Source organism: Saimiri boliviensis, chromosome 5, assembly GCF_048565385.1.
Source record: "Saimiri boliviensis isolate mSaiBol1 chromosome 5, mSaiBol1.pri, whole genome shotgun sequence".
NCBI lineage: Eukaryota > Metazoa > Chordata > Mammalia > Primates > Cebidae > Saimiri > Saimiri boliviensis.
Genome location: NC_133453.1, coordinates 23,758,365 through 23,783,528, shown reverse-complemented (window position 1 = coordinate 23,783,528; position 25,164 = coordinate 23,758,365). Strand labels below are relative to the sequence as shown.

Genomic DNA, 25,164 nt, shown 5'->3' with positions numbered 1-25,164 from the left:
GTGTTCTCTTTATTCATATATGTCTGATTATGCATAAACACAGACATCACTTCCACTCTCTTCTCGGTGGAAGAGAAACTAACACACGGATTTCAACTGAGGCACACTCATAGCGGCGCAATAGACTGAAGTTCCTGGGGCTACCTATTCCCTTCTCCTCAGTCCTGGTTGTTGGGTCTTCTCATTTTGAGATCCAGGCTGGAGGACAAATCCCTCCCTGGAACACACGACCCTTGCAAAAGAAGGAAATGAGCTATGTAACCTGATGATGTTTTTGAAAGTTTCTGTTCAGGGGTAGCCTACATAATTTTTGCTCACTTTCCATTGGCAAATGCAAGTCATATGGCAAAAGCTGATCGATGGGATGTGTGTGTATAATTATCTCAAATACATGGAGATTAACTAACTGGGGACAAGAATGCTACAATACTCATCAAATAGTAACCTCCTTATCATCCTCCAGGAAGCAGCTAAAAATGTCATCGCCTCAGTATCACTCCACAGAGACATTGCTCTCCCTTTTCTGTTCTACAGCATTACAGCACTGAGACTTTCAGGACAACATGCTGCTTCCCCTACTACTTAGTGAGCCCTTTGAGGGCAGTGATAATCTCTTATTTTATTCTACCTTCCCAGGACTTAGAACAGCCCCTCAAGCCTAATGCAGTGCGCTATTATTGCTTACTTAAGGGGAAAAAAAGTGGTGCTGAAACGCATGGAATCAGTCTTGAAATCTAAGAAATAGTAAGAGAAAGTTATAAAGGAAGACATGGAAAAAGACCAAAAACTAACTTTTGCACTTTTAAGCTGAGATGTGTGTGTATATGTATATAATAGATATACAATACAGGAAATATAGATTAGGCAGCTGCATTTATAAGCCTAAAGTTTTGGAGACATGTTCAGGGTGGAGATATACATTTGGCATAATTTGGCAGTCATCAGCATGTAGATGGTGTTATTTCCTAAGAAAAGAATGGAGAAAGAGATGTTTATTATGTGTTTCCCATTTCCCACTTCCTACTTCCTGACTTGCCCAGAGACCATAAGTCAGAATCTCAATTGTTTCCTTAGACAGACTCTTAAAGTGTCTCCTAAAAGGTCAACCCTGGTGGACCATTGTTTTTTCACTAGAATATACGCAGCGTTGAAACTCTAATTTGTCCCTCTGTTCCCTTGGGCTTATTTCTGCATAAAGCTGGGTTATATTCTTTTTTTTTTTTTTTTTTTTTTAGACGGAGTCTCTCTCTGCCACCTAGGCTGGAGAGCAATGGCACAGTCTTAGCTCACTTCAACCTCCACCTCCTGGGTTCAAGTGATTCTCCTGCCTCAGCCCCCCAGGTAGCTGAGATTACAGGCACCTGCCACCACGCCTGGCTAACTTTTGCACTATTAGTAGAGACAGGGTTTCACCATGTTGGTCAGGCTGGTCTCAAACTTCCGACCTCATGATTCTCCTGCCTCAGCCTCCCAAAGTGCTGGGATTACAGGCATGAGCCACTGCACCTAGCCTGGAATATGTTCTTAGAGGGACCTTCAAAGTGCATTATCTCTCACCTCTGGATGCCTGTTGCTTGAGCCATCCATACCACATAACTGTCACTCTCTTCCCTCCTCTTCCCACATTTATTATATTGGTAAAATGACAGCCTTGTATTGTGTGAGTAAAAGGAGCAGGCATGATGACATATGTCTTGCATACGCTATCTCTTTCCATCCTCACCACAACCTGGTGAGGGAGGCATTGACTCAATTTACAGATATGGCATTCAAAGCTTAGAGAGGTTAGGTAATTTGCATCAAGTCAGTACCAATAAGGAGCAGGACTCTTGAATGAAAGTATCTCAGTGCAGATTCCATGCCCTCCATAAGCCACTAAGCTGCCTCAAACACAAAATATCCTTGAGAGCTGAGTCTTCTGCAAAGAGATATTTACACTTTGCAGATAAAGAGACATACACACATACACATAATACGTCTATATCTGTGTGTAGATGTAAGTATACTTGGATTTTTCTTAAAAAAATACATTACATCGTTTCCCACATTCTTAAATAGATAACAAATAATATTTAATCGTTCCTCCATACTTGTATGTCTGCTCTGTGCTTTACATTGTGTCAAGAGCAGCATTTTGAACTTATTTCAAATTAATTTTTGCCCTCCAAAACTCTTAAGGGTTTGCAATTTAATTGATGAGAGACAATCTACATATTGCTCTATGATCACCCTGATCCCCAACGTGATGGTGTTTGGAGATAGGGCTTCTGAGAGGTAATTAGGTCGTGAGAATGGAGTGCTCATGATGGGATTAGTGTCCTTCTAAGAGATGGGAGACAGCTTGTTTATTTTATCTCTGCTGTCAGCTATATCAGGACATAGCCAGGAAGGGGCCTTCACCAGAACCTGACTAAGCTGATACCTTGATCCCAGACTTCCATCTTACAGAGCTGTGAGAAACACATGTCTATTGCTTAAGCTAACCAGTCAATGGTCTCCTGTTGGAGCAGCCTGATTAGTTCAGGCACACACACATACACACACACACACACACACACACACACACACACACGTACCTATAAAACAAGGAGAGATCAAGTTAAGAGGAATAAGTTACTTCTTTTTAAATCTGGAGGCATTCTAATTTGCAAGTCTTTTTCCTGTGTATAATTTCATTTGATCTTACAGTAACTACCACCATTTCACAGATTTAAAAAACTGAGGCTGGGAAAACTTCAAAATTTGCTGAAGATTACACAACTAGTAGATACCAAAGCTGGAAAATAAAACCCAGGTTCAAATTCGAGATTCCCTCTGGTAAAGTGAGGCCGGCTCCTTACAGAAACAAGCTTCTCTCCTGTTCTCCTGGACCTCTAAGGAAGGAGAGCTCACTCCCTTCTTCCGGCACCCAGGAGTCTAGCTCCTTTATAGGAATGAAGTCCTGGTATTCATTTTCACTCAACTGCACTCTTGGGTTTGGCCAGGTGATGCCTAAGGCTGGGGGTGGCGGGCAAGAGAATGTGTGTGCCATGCAGCTCCTGCCAGCCTTACAGAGCTGGCATTTTCTACAAGAATGCTTGCTTCTCAGAAACACTGTTGATAATGAGGTTGCTCATTTTTAAAATGCTGTAACTGATATTCTGAGAAAACAAACCTGGTTCCAGAAGTGCAGCTGTGGTATTTGGATTTAAGGTTGGAGGCGGTTGTTTCAGATGAGCTTTTAGCTAGCCTGCTGTGGACTGCGACAGGGTGACACAATCAGGCCATTGTACTGACAGAGAACTCTCAAGGCTCCTTGGAGCCTAAGAAGACTGTGAGAATTCCTGAACCTGGCACCTACTAAAGTGGACTTTTCACCTCTTGGGACCCTGGTAAGAATCAAGAGAGGGAAAGAGAAAGGAAGAGGTTGGGGGGGGGGGGGGTGGAGAAAGAGAGAGAGAGAAAGAAAGAATGTTTCAAATCAGAGGAAATAAGCAAGCCAGGGATTACACGAAATCCCCTCTAGCCTCAGTCAGACCTGGAGGACATGCAAATGCATTTGAACTGAGGAAGATTATTTTTTGAGACCCCTGGAAAATAGGGTGGACAGAGCAGTTTCCTGGCCTCGGAGAGGACACAGTTTTCTGAGATGCAAGGTTTGGTTGTGCATTTCCATGCACAGGGCAGGGGGTCTCAGCACAGTAATAGCCAAAGAGTCACACACCGAGGCAGACCCCTGGCTTGGAGGGCCAAAGATTCCGAGCTGAGTGGATCATCAGCAGGCCATCTGAATCAAGCCCCTGTCTCCTGAACTACATTCTTTCCATCATACCTCTCACCCCATGTCTATTTTCTCAGTATTGAATGAGAAAGGAAATGAATATTTACTGCATCTAGTTATGTACCAGGTGCTTCAGTTAATTTATAATGAAAATCACACAGTATGATAATAGTCAACATTTATGAAGAATCCAGTAGGTACAAGCAGGAATCTAACCACTGGATACACATTAACTTACATTTAATTCTCACAATAGCCCCAGGTGGTAGGTTGCAGTGAGTATCTGAGGGTGAGGCATGGAGAAATGTTCTTAGCCAGCAAGCTAAGCAAGAGCTGGCATTCCCCCCATGGCTGGCTGACTCTAGAGACCTCCTCTCTGCCTCAAGTCAAGCCTAGAGACTGAATCAAATAAGGTTCTCTGTCCCCTTTTGAGATGTTCCAGAAGTTTCTTCCTCTCTTTTCACCTGACAATTCCTCCAAGAAGCAGAGCCAAAGGAACCCTCCACTCCGGTGTTCATCTGAAAGTCCTCAAAGACAGCATCTCTTAGCGTTACATTGCCAAAGGTTTTTAAAACCTGCCAGTCGTTAAAAGTTTACCAACCTCACAAAACCAATAGGTATCCAGTGGTAACAACATTGGCAATATTTTTGAAAGTTGGCATACATTGTACTCAACACTTCTGTTTGCTCTGTGTTATGCTTTTAATTGGTGCTTCATATTTGACATAATCTAACTTAGTAAGTCTTTCCCCTGGGAACTGTTTTTCAACTAATAGAAAGTAGATCCATTCTCAAGGACCTGATCATAGGCTGGAGTCAGATAAGAAAAATATTTACAAAATGCCAACATGAGCATAGTAATCTTTAGTTTGCAAATTACCTGGAGATATTTTTAACCCTTCGAGATCCTGTTTCTCACTCACGATCTCATCAGCCTGGCTGCTTCCCACACCCTTGCCCTGGAGGCTCCAGACAGGGAACCACAGTGGCACAAGGCTTTCCAGGGTGACTGTGTCTGAACACACAGCTCCCTGAACACATGCAGACTGAGCACCACATTCCTTCTATCTGGCTAACTCCGATGAATCTTCCAAAGCACTGTTACCCTCTCCAGGAGAGGTACCTTCACCAGAGAGCGTCTGGGAAGTCAAGTCCACTTCCTGCAGGTTCCCCTGTACCCTGTGCCTACTACCTGTATCCCAGCACCTGCCACCTTCAACTTCTATCAGCCAAGTCCTGATGGCACTCTGAACTCTTTGAGGCAAAGACTATATTCCTTTGACTTTATATCCTCAGAGTTTTGATACCATTCTGGCACATAGCAGATGCTCAAACATGCTTGATGAGTGAAGGATACACATTTATAAATCCACTATTTAAATAGAGATTGTTTTAGGGTTTTAAAAGGGCCCAGGTATATGAACCCCCTTTGTATATCACCCTAAATCAAATACAATGTTTATAATAACATACAAGGAGGGGTTCCATCAAACTAAATCAAATGCATAGCTACAGCCTGTCCTTTGCTTTTATTTTAGTTTTCCTATTTGGGTAGGTTTTTTATGGGGGTAAAGTTTTGGAGTACTGTGGTACAATGTTCTGCACCATAAAGAAACTTTAGTGTTTCAAAATCAGAAATTGAGCCTGACTGTGAACTGCACCAACATGCATGCATGTGGGCTGTGCACTGACCACATAATGCAAATGCTGAGACATTATAATACATCTAGATCTACACAGGTAAGCAGATCACTAGATACGGATACAGGTATAGATAGCTGTAGATACAGACACAGATACAGTTATTGATATGTAGATAGCTGGATATAGTTTCCTGTTATATACAAGAAACGTCTTGATCTTAGTTTTAATACTGAAAACACAGACAATAATTAGCAAACTCACAAATTAGAGTCATGCTTATTTAATTTCTGATAAATAGAGTCATGATATATTTGATTGAGTTCATTCTCTCAGTTTCTTACATTTATTAGTTCCTACTCCTTGACCTGCTCCAGAGTGTGAATTTAGGTTTCAAAAGCCTTTATTAAGTTCTGGAGTTCACTCTGGTCCATGCATTATTATTATTATTGGTTTGTTTCCAAATGGACTGTTCTCTAATTTTACTTTCATATATGTTGAGTTAGTGCATCCATCAGTAGGGGGACCAGAGAGGAGGCCTGAATCCAGATACGAGAGAGCCGGAATGGAAACAGGAAATTAAAAGTAAAAAAGAGTACTGTGTGTGTATATGTGTGTGTAGAAGAGGGAGGAAAAGCCAGAATCAGGAAACTCAGATCGTTCCTCCTTCTGCCTCTCCAGCCTTGGAAATCCTGTCTGAAATACAGCTGGCATTCACTTCTTATACACTGAGCCTCGTGACCTTGGCTGGTACCCAGGTCTACACTACATTTATGGCATCCAAATTGCTAATTTGGTGTTGAGGTGGAGGGAGGGAGGGAGGGAGGGAGGGAAAGAGGAATTAAAGGATAGGAAGGGGAAAAAAGTACCCCAAACTGCAAAAGTTAAATTTCCGGCCAGGTGGCTTCCAAACCATCCAGCAGCTTTATTCAAGGCTTTGAAGTCTTGAGCCAAACAGTTCCAAATCTTCAATATTTACCCTGCAGTCTCCAAAAACAAAAGTTGACTGTGTTCCTTGAAGTCAATCTCACCAGCATTTCAGGATGACAGATGGGAGAGGCTGAAAAAGAGTTATTGGATGACCTGGAACTTCTTGGTAAGTATTTGTTATGCTTGGCTCTCTCTCTGCCTTTCTCTCTCAATCTCTCTCTCTCTCTCACACACGCACACACACTCACTCAAAACACACACAGACACACATAGACACACACACAGTTTTGTTTTCTTTTTAAGCTTACTCTACTTCCCACCATGAATTTCTACTCTGCCCCCAACCCAGTCACCTGTTGCATTATTTGTCTTGTATATCAAGAACTCACCCCGGAAGAGCAACAGCTAACCCAGCTCCCTAGTCTGAATTCCTTTAACCCAGCAGTTGAACTCAGCCTCTTACACCCATGGACTAAATACAAAGAAATAATGGTGGAGCCAATTCTGTAGGTGAGGTAGAATCTCTATCTAGCTATGGACTAATGCAGGGCGCACCCTTGGGAAGGGGAAATAGGTGATGGGTGAACCTAAAATTCTGAAACTGAAACATATTCAGGAGGCAAAGACTCCATCCCAGTCCAGCCTTGACGAGTACTTGCCACTTGCCCTTCTCCTCACTATCACTTATCCTTCTTTGCATCTCCAAACCTCACTTACTGTTCAATGTCCTCAGTGGTAGCTATCTCCATCAGAGTCACTCAGTGAATATGTACTGAGAACCTACTTTGCACCAGGTGCTGTTCCAGGCTTGAAGCTAACAAAGTGCTGGGCCTGCTGGAGCTCATGTTCTAGGAGAGGGGGACAGACAATAAACAAATAAATAAGTAAATCTACAGTGTGTTGGATGGTGGTTCACGCTATGACTAAAAATACTGCAGGGTGCATAGGAAAGAGAAGGGGGAGCAGGGGCAATATTTGTCATATGGGCAGAGACCAGAAAAAGCTGAAGGAACAAAGGAGAGGCTGTGTGAAACAAGAGCATGCCAGCAGAGTGATCAGCCAGAGCAAAAGCCCTCAGGTGGGAGGGTGTGGCTTGGCCAAGAAGCAGCAACAAGACAGGTTGGCTGGGCCAGAGGGGACAGGCAGGATCACAGAGAGCTTTGGGAGAACTCTGACTTTACCTCTATGGGAAATGGGAGCCATTGGTGAGTTTTGAGCAAATGAGCAGCATGATCTGGCTCATGTTGGACTTTGAGCTGCAGTGTTGAGAACAAACTATAACTAGAAGGGAAAGAGCTGAGGCAGCCAGAGTAGAGTCTTCTTCATCCCTCCACACTTAGATAGAAAAAGATAATGGTGACTTAGACCAGGAGGGGGATAATAGAGGTTGGACTCTGGAAGTGCTTTGATGGTAGAGCCATCTGATATACTTGCTGATGAATTAGATGTGAAGAATAAGAGGTGTCAGGGATGACTCACAAGTTTTTGGCTTTAACAACTGAAATGAGAAAGTCATTTCTTAATCTGTGCTCCCAAGTATTTTTATTAATGTTAATATCATAACATGTTAGTAACAGTTATGCATGTGGGCATCTCCCCCACTAGATGCACTGTCTCTTAACTTTCAAAGGTCTTTTGATAGGTTGGGACTCTACTGAAAGCTATGGACTCTTGCCAATGAGGAGATAAGTATTCATACACAAATTCATGCACACATTGATATCTTGAAAAGGTTTATTTCTCTCCCCAAGTTCACCTACAGAAGCTTTGAGTTGTTCATGGATCCAAGATTAAAAGATTCAGGCACTAGGTTTGTTTGTTCTTTTAATACATTATTATGGAACACCTGGGGCATGACAGATGTAATGGCTGACCAAAAATAGCTAGACTCTTTTCTCATGGAGACTGTCATCTGAGGCAGGAAATAGACAAGGTGTTAGTAAACAAATAAACAAGTAATTATAATTTATCAAATAGCTATGGAGAAAAAACAAAGCAGGGTGATATAATCTACTATAATAGGGTATATTAAGAAAACGGAAACCATCCAGGTCTTAGAGGAGATTAACATAAGGAATTGGTTGTACACATGATGGAAAGAATAGAAGATAATGAGACCAGAGATTGGCAACATGAGAAGCCCATTATTGCTCCCAAAAATGGAGAGGAAATGAGAAGAGGGGGCACTACTAGAGCTCAGACACCTAGACTATCTGGAAGCTAGGTCGAAGAAGGGGTGCTGCTCCATGGCAGTGACGACTGGAAAAAGGGCTTGTCTACTGGAGATGCCAACAAAGACAGCACAACAGAGCAAAGGGCTCTGGCTTCTCCCCTTCTCCCACTCTCCAGTTTTCTAACAGTGCCTCCCCTTGACCAAATCCATCCAGAACCAGTTCCCTGTGATTCAGAGCAGAACAGAGGAACAGAGACGGATCCAAGAGCAATCAGGTGAGCAGCTGACACACGGGACACCCACTTAGAAAGAGTGGTCACCAAGCACCACTCTAAGAAGCTGCAATTTAAGTTGACATTGGCTAAATCAGAAGGTGACTATCACGGGGGAGAATATTCCAGGTGGAGGGAATTGCAACAGAACGTTCCTGAGATGTTAAAGAGCTCTGCCTCTTTGGGAGTGCAAGGCCTCACCTAAGGTCAATCTGGCTGTATACCTATCCCATTCTTTTTTTTTTTTTTTTTCTTTTTCAGAGACAAAGTCTAACTCTGTTGCCCAGGCTGGAGTGCAGTGGCATGATCTCAGCTCACTGCAACATCTGCCTTGCCTCCTGGGTTCAAGTGATTCTCCTGCTTCAGCCTCCTGAGTAGCTGGAACTACAGGTATGTACCACCATGCCTGGCTAATTTTTTGTACTGTTAGTAGAGACAGGGTTTCACCATGCTGGCTGGGCTGGTATTGAACTCCTAGCCTCATGATTTGCCCATCTTGGCCTCCCAAAGTGCTGGGATTACAGTCGTGAGCCACTGCACCCAGCCAGTTATCCCATTCTTTACCTAATCAGAGGAAGTTAGGCATATGGCTATTCTTCTATAACCACCTGCGAGGTGGCATATTGCAATGGAAGGAAGCCTCAGATCAAATTCCACTAGATGCCCAGACATTTATCAGTGATCCTACAGAAAGACAGTCCTACCACCTGCTCTGTCCTTTGGGCCACCCCACAAGTACCTTGCCTGAAATGTGAACTGTGAGGTAAAAATATTCCAACACCAAGATTTATTGTCAGTGTTTTCTGCTAAGCAAAGGTACGCATGGCCAAATGGAGTTGTAGGCCAAGGACACCACTCAGAAAGTTCTGGATTGCTGTGCTTGCCAGGTTCTTATACTTTATGCAAAGGCAGAGGGGTTATACAAACTTTCAGCTATCTATCTTTTATTTCATCAATGAGAAGTTATTTGTAACATTACTTATACTAATTAATATACCTTCTAAAGCATATTCAGAAATTGATATTTAAAGTACATGCTGAGGCCATTTTTGAAGCATAGATTCTTTATCAGGGCAATTTAAATATAGCCTAGCTGCCTCTAGAATGTAGATGGAAACTAACCTGCACATTCAGATCACATCGCACTGTTTATATGGAAACATAGAAAAGTTAATTACAGACAGCGAAACAGAGGGGATGAAAGGTGCCAGTGCTACTGGAGTTCTGCTGCTGAAGAGGAGAGTAGATTCACAGGAGGCTGCAGAGGTGAGAAGGGGCTGAGTCTCATAGGTCACCTTAAGGGATTTGCATCTCATTCAAACTGCATTGCAAGACTTTGACCAGGGGGTAACATAATCATGCTCACTGCTTTGTGAGGAATGGATAATAGAAGAGGGAATGTGACACTAAGTCATTGAAAGTGTTGGAGTTACGGACGTCAACCCATCATGGTGGCAGTACAGATGGAGAGAAATGGAGACAGATGAGCTGTGTTTCAAAGATAGAAACTCAGGAATTATGTCAGTCTGTTTTGTATCACTGTAAAGGAATATGTGAGGCTGAGTCATTTATAAAGACAAGAGGTTTATTTTGGCTCACATTTCTGCAGGCTGTACAAGCATGGCACCAGAATCTGCTTGGCTTCCAATGAGGACTCAGGGAGCTTCCAATCATGGCCAAAGGTGAAGAGGAAGCAGGCGTATCACTTAGTGAGAGGGAGCCAGGAAGGAGGAGGAGGTGCCAGGTTCCTTCCAAACAACCAGCTCTCACATGAATTAACAGAGCAAGTACCCATTCCTCACTGAGGGGATGGCAACAAGCCATCGATAAGAAATTCACCCCCATGATCCAACATCTCCCACCAGGCCCAACCTCCAACACTGGAGATCACATTTCAGTGTGAGGTTTGGTGGGGACACCCATCCAAACCATATCAGGAATGATGATTGGATGAGTCTGGAATGGTGGTGAGGGAGAGGTTGGAATCAAGGACCCCTTCCTGGTTTGTAGCTGATGTAGCTAGCCAGAGAATGGTCTATTTTACTAAGATGGAGGAGGCATAAGCAAAAGATTTGGTGGTAAAGTGGAAAAAGGGAGGTCAAAAAGATTTCATTTTATACATTTTAATTTTGTGACACAAAAGCAAGAAACACACCCTTGTCTATTTATCTTTGCGTCCACCTGCATGATCTTGACTCAAGCTTAGTACATGCCTGAAGAATCAGAAAGAGTAGCCATGCTATTATTTTTGTCACTTATCTTGGTGTTTAACACCTCTCCCTGCATCTTCCTTTCTTTCTCCCTCTCCCTATTCTCCTTTCTCTTAATATATATAAAATCGCACTTCAATTTCATATGGTGGTTCAAATAATCAAAGATAAGATAAACCAAGAATATAATACATTTTAAACAGAAATAAAGGTTCTGTAAGGCTTGAGTTGCAATGGTGACACCAACAAGAAATTAGAAATCAAACGAGCTGAAGTAAATGAAGTTTGGAGTCTGGATGAAAGAATGCATCCCAAAAAATCCCCTGTCTCTGAGATGGCTAAATGGCCTTCCATTCCACTTGAAGATCTGTTAATGCATTTCCCTTTTACATTGCAGACAATGCCATTGCAAATGCTATCATTCCTGTGTGGGAGATGCAGCTATAATTTTCTCATCTATAAAATGAAGGAATTACACTGGATTATCCCAAAGACTTGAAAGTCTCCTTTCAGATTCTTCTCATCTTCTAGAGTGTCATGGAAATGCCCTTTGGGGATCAGGAACACAACAGGTCCAGCTGTGGTAATCTCTCTGGTAGAGCCCCCATAGCACACAGTGAAGGGTACCAACTGTGTAAATATAACAGAAGTTAGGAGAAAGCATTAAAATTTCTTTATTTAGTTCTATAGAGAAAGGAAAGCTCTTCTTCCTATCATCTGGAAAAATATTATTCTCCCTTTTTTTATTTCTTTATATCACACAAGGAAAGAGATAATAGTACTCTGTGGCTTACTACATTTTGGAAGCACAGTTTAGGAATTTTCAAGCAAGAAAGATCTGTTGAAAGGCTCAAAAGTATGTTAAAATTTTAAAAATTCTTCATGCAATTTATGTCTCATAACTTACCAACAATCCTTTCAGGACTGCTCACATATTAAATTGTATATAGTACCTTTTTTCTGGGAACAGAAATATACAGTGTCCATAACTGGACAGAAAACCTTACTGTGAACACAGAATGCATATTTATGAAGTCCAGAACATTTTACAAAACATGTCATTATATTCTCCCAGTCAATCACAAATCTATCCATGGTTATAGAGTCCAGTTTGGCCCTGAGCCTCCTGGTAGCCAAAGCAAAACAAAGCACAGAATCAGCTACAAAATACTCATTACGATAAAGAAGGATGCATACCATTTTGAAAGGACGACAATAAAATATTTTGTTTAAATAGTGTGAGGCTGTGGGAAGCAGAGGATGATCGGGTAACAGTAACTAACTCCTCCACAGTAGAGGCTGTGACATTTCATAAGGTTTGTTCTTCACTGAAAGTCAAGGGCATCGTGTTAAAGTACAGTTCAGTGAAGGACTAGGACAAAACAGACCTTGAGAGGTGCAGCTGGAACGAAAGATAAAAGCAGATCTAGAAGGCACTGTCGGGCATGAGGCCATGAACCACATAAAACTGGAAATGTTAGGCATCCAAATTGAGATAGACTGTAAGCGTAAAATGCTCTCCAGACTTCCAAGTTTTTGCACCACAAAATGAAAATAAGGGGAAAATCTCTCAACATGTTTTATATTAATTATGTGTTGATAATATTTTGGATGTTGGGCTAAGTAAAATAATTACTAAAATGAATTCCATTTGACTCTTTATTTCACATTTTTTAATGTGGCTCTTAACAAATTTTAAATTATCTATGTGGCTCACAGTTGTGTCTTGCATTATATTACCATTGGCTAGTGCCAGCTCTGGAGGAGTGAGCGCCTGCCACTTCATGTTGGACTTGCTGCTTTTTCTCCTTGCCCATCATTCTCCCCATCTATGAACCGAAGGACCCTAATATCCGTCTCCAAGAGTTAAGTGGTCTGGCTTGTAGAAATTGCCAAACACAATGCCTGTCATGGCATCTGGCCCAGCAGCCTTCCTTTGCTACTTCTCTGCCCAGAAGTCTACCTTTGGGGCTGAAAGTGAGTAAATATTCTGACTCCTGCAACAGTCCTGCCATGAGATTTCCCTGTGACCCTGCACTCCCTGAGGTCCATGGCTGTTTCTCTGCCTTGAGGAAGTGCAGTACTGTGTGATTTCAGTGTCTCAAGACAGATAACTCTGGCCCCCTGGAATAACCAGCAGAATGACGGGGGTTGGGAGGGAGGCTGTTTATAGAAGACAGGGGTCAAACACTGCTCAAGGACTTTGTTTAAAATTCTTTTTGTAACCACACAGCTCTATGTTTGGGTTTGCTTCTCTCATTAAATAAATATCTGGAGAGTCTTTGTGGATCATCCCAGATACGTATGGCCAAGGTTTTTAAGATAATGAATCACACTCTTGAGTTACCCTTAGTGGATTCCCAAGTTGGGGCATCTAAGGATGGTCAAGAGGGGTCAGTGACGGATGGCAACAAAGTTCTTCCCAACAAGGCCAAGAGAAGGGGATCCTTTCAAAGTTATGCTCAAGATTCCTGCTCACCAGGAAATTACATAAATTTCTTATGGACTCAGTTCAGGTCAGCAAGAAGGCACAGGGAGAGAACAACCAAGACCTTATGATATGAAAGAACAGAATTTAAGGAAACAAGAACATCTTGTTAACTTGAAGTTTGCCCAAGACTCAATTTCGTGTTTGAATGAACATGTGCCAATGATTTCTGATTAGTAAAAACTGTAAATTTGTGTTTTATTTTAACAAAATATTTTGAAAAGCTGAGGACATATCTGGAGTTCTAAATTTGGTATTTGTGATTCTAAATTTGACACTTAGCAAATTTAAGTCACTTTCAACTCAAACTTTCCTTAAGGGAGAATCAGAGATAGTTGAAACAGTAAATTAAAAAAATATTTGGGATAAAAGAAGTTTTTTAAGTTGATAAACTTTATTTTTTGCGTAGTTAAAAGTTTACATAGAAGTTGAGCAGAAAGTACAGAGTGTTCTCATATACTCCCTTCCTTCCACACACATACAATTTACCCTATTTTTAACATCTTTGCATTAGTAAGATGTACCAATATTGATACATTATTATTAGCTAACGTCCATAGATTACATTCGAGTTCACTTTATTGTGCAGTTCTATGGGTTTTGATAAAGACATGATGTCATGTGTCTACTGTTACAATAGCACGCAGAATAGTTTCACCGCCCTAAAAATCTTCTGTGCTCTAACTATCCATCCCTTCCTACCACCAGCCTTTGATAACCACTGGTATTTCTGCTGTCTCTACAGTTTTCCTTTTTCCAGAATGTCGTATAGTTGGAATCATTCAGGATGTAGTTTTCAGACAGGTTTAACAATATACATTTAAGGTTCCTCCATGAGGATTTTTTTTTTAAATCAGGAAAATAATATCTTCTATAGAGATGAGGAGAATGAGAACAAATAAAAGGAAAATTTTAGGCTGAGCTGTTGTCTCTGGCTCCTGGTATTTGAGGAAAGGAAAGGACAAACTCACCCTGGAAGAGAAGACCCCAGGACAAAAGGCATGAGGCTGTGTGAGGTAGAAGGGCAGGTGCAATCACACAGGCACCTTGGGAGGATGGGGCTGGTTCTGGGGGGAGGCGGGAACCTCGAGTTTATTCACAAAAACCAACTTGATGACTGAATCATAAAACAAAGTGAAGTTTTGCCTATTTTCTCTACAGAAGACAATATAATCCAGTTTTCCAAAAGGAGTGTACGTTAAGATTTCTCCTGGAAGCAGGAATATAATAACACTTAGATTATTATGCTATTGGTTTCTTTTTTTCTTTAGTTTAATTCAATTCCTAATTCTTGACTCAAGAGTATAATTTGTTCCTTCAATGGGTCAAACTTGTTATTTTTTTTTTCTAGATAGTTTTTTTCTTCATTCCCATCTTTTTTTTTTTTTCTAGAACTTGAATGAAAACTGCACTCCAGCTTGTTTTCATTCAAGTGGTTTGGATGGGGCTCAATCTATACCCTAGTTGTAGAGGTAGACATATGGTACAGACATATCTTGCATTTCACCTCCTTGGACAGAGTGTTTGCTTCCAAGGTGGCCACAGAACCCAAGCGGGATCAATGAGCTACAAGCCTAGAATTTTTGCCGGAACTCCTGGGAAAGAGAGGCTCTTCTTCAATGGTTCCTAAGCCTTGAAATGTAGTCTAGGGACACCACTCTGTCACCTCTTGCTAGAGCCTGCCAGAGAGTAATCTCAACACAGGAAGGAGAGAGCTGACATACGGTAGCAGGTAGAGTTAGCCAATAAAATAGAGATAGCAGTACAGGGACATGTTTATACCAAAAAAAAATAAAGTTGTTCATTATTTATATGAAATGTAAATTTAACTGGAAAATTAAATCTCTGTTTTTATTTGCTAAATCTGGCAACTTGAGCAGCAGGCAGCCTCCATCTTTGTTAGTGCATTTCTGAACACTCTCATTAATCTCCACTCCTGAACTTCTCAGTTATGTGAAGCATTGTCTACCTGTTTTTAGTTTGTTTTTGTTTTTTTCTTAAACCAATTTGACCTCGATTTCTATCAATTCAATTAACTTGTAACACAGAAGTTCCTCCTTCATGTAGAAGCTCTGTCATCTTTAAGAATAATAGATGTTCTCTTCAAAAAGAATATATCCTCAGGAAAATATCCTACAGCCACCAGTGGGTCATGTCATTGGGGCATACGCAGGAGAGGTAAACAGCGAGACCAGGAATATTTGCCAGCTGTTAGGGGCATGGAAAGTACTCAGAGAGGTAATATCTTATACCTGAGGAGAGTGGAAAATAAGACCTGGACCAGGATGGAAACCCTGGGGCACTACCAACTGCATGGGCTAGGATCAAAAGAAAGTCACCATTACCAGCACAGGCAGCTCCATGCATTCCCTCATGTCCCCAAGAGTAGCTTGCCTTTAAAGATTGCCCTCCTACCCTAACTTCTGGGCTATTTGCGTTGAACAATAACAGACACAAATCTACAACATAAACCCTAAGTGATGAGAAAAAGCCAAAATATTCTTGTGGTTTGAGCGGGTAGAGGAAAGAAAGGCAGGGGAGGAAGGAGAGTAATTCATTTCACAACAGCCTCTGTCACTTGCCACCCCACCTGGGGTAAGGACAAATAGAGCACAGTCTGGGTAGGAGAGCAAACATGAAAGTGTCTCTCTGGCACCTGAAAGCCAGCAACCTGATCCCAGGGCCCCAGAGACAGGGCCGGAGGACAAAGCTTTGTTGGAGTGGGGGAAGGCAATGAGCCGTATGGATTCCAAAGCTTTCTCTGCCCTGCCCTGTCTCCAGGCACCAGCAGGTCATGTCACTGCAAACAAACAACATGGGGAAACCTGCCAGGAGAAATGACAAGTGTATATGCCAGTTGAGAAAGCTTCTACCAGTCAGTCTGGACTGGTCATCAAAGAGTTCCCTCTTCTTGACTTGGATTTCTAATACATTAGCCAGAGCCTTTTTTTTTTTTTCCATTTTTTTGTTTTGTTTTGTTTTTTGACAGAGACTCACTCTGTAGCCCAAGCTGGAGTGCAGTGGCACGATCTTGGCTCACTGCAACCTCTACCACCTGGGCTCAAGCAATCCTCCCACCTCAGCCTCCCAAGTAGTTGGGATTACAGGCGCATACAAACATGCCCAGCTAATTTATTTTTATTTTTGTATTTTAGTACAGAAGGGGTTTCACCATGCTGCCCAGAGTGGTTTCGAACTCCTGAGCTCAGGCAATCTGCCTGCCTCAGCCTCCCAAAGTGCTGTGAGTACAGGTATGAGCCACCACACCTGGCTGCCAGAGCCTTAATTAAGCAACTTTTGTGTGCTGGGTTGCTGGGCCTGGTGGTCATTTACATTCACTACATAGTCATTTTTCTAGTTTTCTAGCAAAATCTTTTGAAAAGATAAGTTAAAGCCAGTATTGTCCCTATTTAGAGGAAACAAGAAACTGAGGTGTGGACCTCCTTAGATCACACAGGACATGAATACAAGGAAGAAAGCCTTACAGCCATTATTAATCTCTGAATCTGTCATCGTTCTTCTTTACAGAAACTGGCATGGTGGCTTATAGGCCAACACTGGCAAATCCTCTTTGTAGCAAGTCCTTACAACTAACTACAGTGGAATGAAGTTTTTATTATTGCTTTCAAAAAGTCATTGTTGTATTGGTGGCAATAATATCAACCCCACAGTCACGGCAAGTAAAGACTCTTAATGAAAGGGTGCTTCAGTCAAGCTTGGAGAGAAGTTCAAAAAATGTTACCACTTATTCTTGATCTTTGGCATTCTTTGTTAAAAAGCTATCATTCCAGTCATTATATATATATATATATATATATATATATATATATATATATATATGAGAGAGCTGAAAAGATCCCGAGCTGGGGATTCCCAGGAAAACGTCTTGGAAGCTGTGGCAAGCCTTTTTAATTTTATTTTATTGTCTTAAGAGAATTTAACATGGGATCTATCTGCTTAACACATTTCTACGTGGCAATGCAGTGTTCTCAGCAATCGTGTTGCACAGCAGATCTCTCAGACTTACTCATCATGCTTAACTGAAACTTTATGCCAGCCAACTAGTATTCCCCACTTCCCCCATCCCCAGTCCCTGGTAACCACTATTCCAAAATTCTTTGATTCTGGGAATTTAACTATTTTAGATACCTCATGTGTATTAGTTTGTTTTCACACTGCTGATAAAAATATACCCAAGACTGGGCAATTTACAAAAGAAAGATGTTTATCAGACTTACAGTTCCACATGGCTGGGAGGTCTTACAATCATGATGGAAGGTAAAAGGCACAACTCATATGTCAGTGGCGAGAGAGCATTTGTGCAGGGAAACTCTCCCTTATAGAACCACCAAATCTTGTGAGACTTATTCACTATCACAAGAAGAGCACAGGAAAGACCTGCCCCCATGATTCAATTACCCTCACTAGGTCCCTCCCACAACACATGGGAATTCAAGATGAGATTTTGGTGGGGACACAGTCAAACCATATTATTCCTCCCCTGGCCCCTTCAAACTCTCATGTCCTCACATTTCAAAACCAAAACATAACAAGGTCTTAACTCATTTCAACATTAACTCAAAAGTCCTGAGACAAGGCGAGTCCCTTCTGCCTAAGACCCTATAAAAGCAAAAGCAACTTAGTTACTTCCTAGATACAATGGGGAAGATACAATAGATACAGGTATTGGGGAAATACAGCCATTCCAAATGGGAGAATTTGACCAAAATAAAGGGGCTACAGGCCCCATGCAAGTCCAAAATCCAGTGGGGCAGAAAAATCTTAAAACTCTAAAACGATCTCCTTTGACTCCATGTCTCACATCGGGTCAGGCTGATGCAAGAGCTGGGTCCCCATGTTCTTGGGAAGCTCTGCTGCTATGCCTTTGCAGGATATAGCCTCCTTCTTGGTTGTCTTCATGGGCTGGCATTGAGTGTCTGAGGGTTTTCCAGGCACATGGTACAAGCTGTCAGTGGATCTACTATTCTGGGGTCCAGAGGACAGAGGCCCTCTTCTCACAGCTCCACTAGGTAGTGCCACCATAGGGACTTTGTGTCGGGGCTACAACCTCACATTTTCTTCCGTACTGTCCTAGCAGAGGTTCTCTATGAGAGCCCCACCCCTGCAGCAAACTTCTACCTGGTCAGACAGGTATTTCTTTACATGCTCTAAAATCTAGGTGGAGGTTTTCAAACTCCAATTATTGACTTCTGTGCACTCACAGGCTCAATACCATGTGGAAGCTGCCAAGGCTTGGGGCTTACACCCTCTTTAAGCCACAGGCTGAGCTCTATGTTGGTCTTTTCAGCCATGACTGGAGCTGCTGGAACACAGGGCACCAAGTTCTTAGGCTGCACGCAGCAGGGGAACTCTGGGCTCAGCCCACAAAATCATTTTCTCCTAGGCCTCCAGGCCTATAATGGGAGGGGCTGCTGTGAAGACCTCTGACATGCCCTGGAGATATTTTCCCCATTGTCTTTGGGAATAACATTTAGTTCCTAGTTACTTATGTAAATTTCTGCAGCCAGCTTCAGCTTTTCCCTGGAAAAATGTTTTTTTTTTTTTTTTCTTTTCTATCACATTTTGAGACTGTAAATTTTCCGAACTTTTATGCTTTGCTTCCCTTACAAAACTGAATGCCTTTAACAGCATCTAAGTCACCTCTTGAATGCTTTGCTGCTTAGAAATTTCTTCTGCCAGTTACCCTAAATCATCTCTCTCAAGTTCAAAGTTCCACACTTCTCTAGAACAGGTGGGAAATTCTACCAATCTCTTTCCTAAAATACAACATGAGCCACCTTTGCTCCAATTCCCAACTAGTTCCTCATTTCCATCTAAGACTTCCTCAGCCTGGGCCTTATTGTCCATTTTACTATCAGGCTTTTGGTCAAAGCCATTCGACAAGTCTCTAGGAGGTTCCAAACTTTCCCAATTTTCCTCTCTTCTTCTGAGACCTCCAAACTGTTCCAACATCTGCCTGTTACCCAGTTCCAAAGTTGCTTCCACATTTTCAGGTACCTTTACAGCAATGCCCCACTCTACTGGTACCAATTTACTGTATTAGTCCATTTTCACATTGCTGATAAAGACAAACCTGAGACTGGGCAATTTACAAAAAACAAAAAAAAAAGAGGTTAATTGGACTTACAGTTGCACAAGTCTGGAGAGGTCTTACAATCGTGACAGAAGGTGAAAGGCATGTCTTACATGGTGGCAGCAAGAGAAAGAACTTGTGCTGGGAAACTCCCACTTATAGAACCATCAGATCTCATGAGACTTATTCACTATCACAAGAATAGCACAGGAAAGACCTGCCCCCACGATTAAATTACCTCCTACTAGCTCCCTCCCACAACAATATGAGATTTTGGTGGGGACAGTCAAACCATATTATCACATAAGCAGAATCTAACTTTTTAGCACATGCACACACTGTATATGTGGGATTCTTTGAATTCCCCTGCAAGCCAATTGTAACATCTTGATGGCTCCCTTATTAATTACTGAACAATACAAAATGTTTGACATGTGCTCATCTTACAATATCTAGGAGCTGTGGTTTTACTCATTAAGAATGGATTAGCTAAAGGGAACACACTGCATGTCAGTGTTCCCAGAGCCTCACCATAAAGATAGATTTTCCTCAACATTATGAAAAAGTGAAACTTTTCTTTAGCAGCATTGCATAGTTATTTTCTATATTCCTATCCTCTTAAAGGGGACCTAATTTTCTTGCCTTCTCATTCCTCCTTTTATTCCCCTTTCTATCACACCAGTTAAGTGATCTTCATCCATTCCCTGGCAAAATTCTTTACCTTTTTTTGCCACCCCGACCTCAAAATTGTTTCTATAAAAGCTGATACTTACCACCATTACAGTGTAGCTGAGATATAAACATTAATGTGCATCCTTTCCTACAGAGTTTCTCTGGCATTTGCCAGGAAACAAAGGCTTCAGTTAAAGAAAAGAATTTCTAAAGGTTGAGATTCCTGGGAGAAAAATCACACATCATTTTGTAGTAAGGTATAAAGGCTTTTCGGAGACTCTGAAATTAGACTTTGTCATTCTGTGCCCCCCAAAAAAGATAATATTTCTGAGTAATAACCAGTACCAAATAAACAAAGCAGGGTGTTGGCCAGTGGAACAACTCCAAGTTATGAAAAATAATGCTAAAAGACAGGGTCCTTTGCTAGAAGAATGTCACCTGAGGTACATACAACACTCTGTCTTAAACAAACAACAGACACACAGTAAAATAAACATGGTGAGTATACAAAATGAAGAATAACAATGCATTGGGTGTGTGTGTGCACTGTGGGAGGGAGGCAGTGTCAACTCTCTGCTGTCACCTGCTCTGGAAGGGAAGATGCTGATTATTCAGAAGACAGCCACATTGGCTTTCCTATCCCGGAAAGTCCATCTCCAAACCTTTTAAGTTTTCAACAGAGCACATGGAAAGGAAGACAAGCAGCACTTTCTGAGAACACAAGTAATGGGAAGGCTTGATCAAATGAGCAGGCAAGGCCATCCCAGGGGCTTCTCCTGATGTTACTTCTCTTCATGCTGTAGCCTGCCCACTCCCTAAGATCCATAGTTAAATTGCTAAGATGCGTTTTTGGACTGGAACCAGAAACCATCAGAGTCTAGCGGCCTTGGGGATCGGGATTGCTACCTCCTCACCTCCCACTCAGTTTAAATGAGGACAACTGATGTCTAAGGACACTTCCAGGGGTCTCAAGCTATAATTAGCTGATGAGTATCACATCTAAGATGTGATAAGCTGTGGCCAACAAGGAGAATTCAGGCACCAGTACTTACCAGATCTGGCAAGCTCCACCTCTCTCTTTTTTATTCCCTTCACCTCGCTTCTGCCAGCACTCCCACAGACCTCGTGCAGGGCAGTGAGCCCATGGGGGAAAAGCCAAGAATTCCTTCATCTGGGGCTGTGCCTCTGCAACCCTGAAGATTTAGTGCCAGATATGATCTGCTTTTCAGAACTCAACAGCCAATCTTTAGAAAGAACCTATGACTCAATGGCAGCCTGGCGATTCAGCCTGCATCCCTCTACCCTTCTGCCCTCACAGTCCCAACTTCCAAATATGGATAGAGTTAATTTCCCACTTCTGGAATACATCTGATTGTGTATTCTTAAATCAGACCACCTGAAGATGATTTAGTCCATAGAATTCATCAGAGAGCAAAGAGCAAACCAGCTGTTGATTGATTGGGGTGGTGTCAGAATCAGAGCTAGAACACAGAGTTGGAAATATTAGGGCCAGGAATGCATCAGCTCATTTAATGAATTATCTGAGAGCCTTTGGTTCTAGTTTCTCTTCTGCTTTTCTGTTTTTCTCACTACCAAATGAGATAATCTAAAATAATGTACATAAAAGTGGTTTGAAAATAATAATTTGGAATGTAATTGAAATAATTGGAAAAACAATAAAATGAACATAATATGGAATATCTACTACGTACTGACCAAGTGTTTTACATAAATTATCATATCTAATCCTTAAAGCTGAAACTCAGAGAAGTTCAGAAATTTGCCTATAAACACAGAGATCTGTCTGATGCAGAAGTTCCTCTTTTGACAGTGCAGCTATATATCCCTCAAGCTGTTTATTTTGGGTACTGACCCTGATAGCTGACCTAATGCTCTTCTGCTTTTGCGCTGGCCCCACTAGCTTAATATGTCTTAATGAAATTCAAGACAAATCTCTGCAGTGTCCCAAACAAACGCCTTCATATGCCTCCCCGGTCCAGAACAGCTAATTGCCAACAAGGAGTTAGTGATGCAATGGCAAAGCGGGTGCACTGTATGAGCAAGAACAAACAAGGATCTCGCCTGAAGGATGTGTACATTCCACCAGCTCCTAGGCCAGGAGACCCATTTCCTTCCAAATGCCACCCATTTTACAGAACGAGTCACACTGCCCTGAGTAAGTCCCACCAGCTCTGTGTCCTAAACCGGGCTGAAACAGTGGGTGTTTAATTATTGTTTTTATGAGATCCTGGATGTCAGCATCTTAACAGATGTTTTAAATAGATCAACTGACTTAATGCACTACTACAAACCTGTGAAATATTATCCCCATTCTACTGGTGTGAAAACTGAGGCCAGGAGAGGTCAAATTGGAAATTGTACATCCCTGATCAGAGCTACTAACCAAGATGTAATAAGAACCTGCAGAGCTGGGAGCTGACAACACGTATGTCTTGGTTAGTGGCCAACCTATTTGACCTGAGCATCCTGATGGTTATTAGAGGAAGGTTGTACATTATCGGGGTGCCCTAAGCAGGTTGTACAACATTTTCCCTCGCTAAAAAGGCTGATGTCACTTCTCTGGGTGATGTTTTGTGGTATGTGATAGGGCTGGATCACATGTCTTTTAGACATCTATCATTTCACTATGTAAGTCTTAGGCTCTTAGGAGTCATTTATAAAATAACATGCATAGAATCCTTCCATCTTTTTAACACTTCAGAATTTCTAAGCACTGTTATGTGCATTAGTTCGTTTAATCCTCACCACTCTTAGAAATTGTTCCTACCTTGAAGAGTTTCCTAAGGATTCAATGGAAGGCAGCTATGCTCACCACTATACCACCAACGTGTAAGGATTCAAGGAAAAAATGTTAAATAAGAAAATGTACATTTAGCACAATGACTGGGGCACATAATATATGCCTGCTAAATGTCTTCTATTATAAATGGTAATTCAAAGTGGTAGGCAATGTGGTCTATTTCCTAACACACTCCCAAGGATCTTCAGAGGATAGAGAACAGTGGGTTTTTTGATGACCATCTCTTTCCCTCAATTTTGCCAAACGTCCATCTGTCTGTTTCATTGGCTTATTTCCTGGTGATACGTAAAACTCATGCTGTCATGTACCAGCATTTCCTAGTTATAATAGGGTGATAACTCTCTCTCTAACTCTGGAAACTGGGGAAGATCCAGTGCTTTCAAAGTTGGCAGATCTGAGAAGCTGACATCAAGGACTCCCTTGCTGCTCATGATGGCCTTTGGAATGCTCAACCAGCAGCTTTGTAGAGTGGGTTAGTCTGCTGGACTGAGCTCTCCATGGGGAGCCAAGAGACAGCAGTTAGTCTTCCTCATAACCACTGAGCCACTAAGACTTGAATCAGGCTCCTAGCCTTCCCTGGATGAATCCTTGCTCCTCAAAACCTCCAGCCTCTGCTTCCCTCATCTGTGCTTCATAAAGCTCCACACATAAAGTTGGAGGAACTCCTTCAGGGGATGTAGACGTGAGGTATTTACTTCCAGAGGGCTTAAATATTTAGCCAGTCACAGAGTAAACAAGATCATGGATTACCCTTTGCAGTTAACTCGCAAAGAAAGTAAAAAATAAACTGGGAGCATGGGCGTAGAAGTCATTCCCTGGTGATACTCTGGCCTGTGGGGACTTCATTAGGCACTGTATCTATACTGAGCATGACCCAGCCCAGTGGCCCTAGCCTTCGTGAACTCAGAGCATACAGCAGCAGGTGCAGCCTCAGCACTCACCCCCAGCTGTCTCCTTCCTTCCTTGGTGGGGTTCCAAGATGAACTCATCTGCAAAGTAGGTCATTTGAACCCACAGTGGAGATGACGGCTGTCATGGTAGGGCATCAGGACCCAGCCCCACATAAATGCCTGGTGGGGTAATTACTGAGATGAGACTGGATTTACAGCAAACTATTTTCCTGCTGGTGTGGATGTGAGGCTACCGCTTTACCCTGGGAAACCATAGCATTCCTATTCATGTATCAAGACTGTCCTCATGGAAGCCCTGAGACAAGAGCTTAAGGGTAGCTCTCTATATAGAAATTGGACTCACATATAGCCCACTGGGAAATGCTCCACTTCTCTACTGAGCAGAAGCTCTGGGAGTAGAAACTGCGTGCAAATCCTGCCCCCCCCCCCCCAACCTCCTCTGTCTCTCACACACACAAGCACACATACACATATGCCACCTACCAAATCTAAGGGAATATTAATATAAGAAACAAATATTACTTTAAAGATCTGGGGGGGAAATGAAGCCAAATTAAGATGGAAGAGCCTAAAACACCACATGGCAATTTTCAAGACTCACTAGCAAATCCCCATCCTGCTGAATGTGGCAGGACTCGGTGGGGTAGGAACAATGGTACAGGTGGTGTCCCTGCAAAATTCATATGTTGACATTGTAACCCCTAGTACTTCAGAATCTGACCTTACTTGGAAATGGGCTCTTTCCGGATATTATCACATTAAAGCAATGTCATTATGATGGGCCCCAATCTGTGGGACCGATATCCTTTTACAGCCCTTCCACCCACAGGATTCCTTTGGGGCACCACTCTCCCTCTCCTTAAAAACAAAACAAAAAACACCACTGTTGGCCAGGCCTGGATGGGATTCTAAATACTTCCAGGCTACCTTTCTGGAGGTCAGAAAACATGGTCGTAGAGTTCAAGCCTTGTATGCCTGCCTGCAAGGGCTACTGAATTTTTATGGACATTTTGTTTTTGTAGGACTAAACAATAAGGCTAAAGTCAGAAGGACAGTTGAGCTCAGGAGACTCAGCATTCCACAGGTTTGTATGACTAAAGAAACCCACTTCCGCCCATTCTATCCCCTTCCTAGTCAGGAGACATTCCTGGTCAATGAGGTAGAGAGACTGGATTGGAGTAAAACAAATTCT

At 42.1% G+C, this 25,164-nt stretch overlaps 2 long non-coding RNA genes across 4 annotated transcripts in view; one reads left to right on the top strand and one right to left on the bottom strand.

The window, feature by feature from the left end:
* Positions 1–3,001: 3,001 nt before the first annotated feature.
* Positions 3,002–12,620, top strand: LOC120364265 (uncharacterized). 3 transcript variants are annotated; one of them, XR_005579565.2, is made up of 5 exons: positions 3,002–3,371; positions 6,388–6,497; positions 8,719–8,779; positions 9,038–9,166; positions 10,386–12,620. It is a non-coding gene; the product is annotated as an uncharacterized LOC120364265 (long non-coding RNA). The 3 variants fall into 3 exon arrangements; XR_012517616.1 differs by lacking the exon at positions 8,719–8,779 and having other exon boundaries at positions 3,007–3,371; positions 10,386–10,458; positions 11,384–12,620; XR_012517615.1 differs by lacking the exon at positions 8,719–8,779 and having other exon boundaries at positions 3,012–3,371.
* The window catches only part of LOC141584543 (uncharacterized), a 41,521-nt gene continuing 22,680 nt past the window's right edge, over positions 6,324–25,164 (bottom strand). Inside the window, exons 3-4 of the long non-coding RNA XR_012517617.1 lie at positions 7,049–7,179; positions 6,324–6,461 (exon numbers count right to left, since the gene is read on the bottom strand). This is a non-coding gene — a long non-coding RNA (uncharacterized LOC141584543). The remainder of the gene's footprint in view (positions 6,462–7,048; positions 7,180–25,164) is intronic.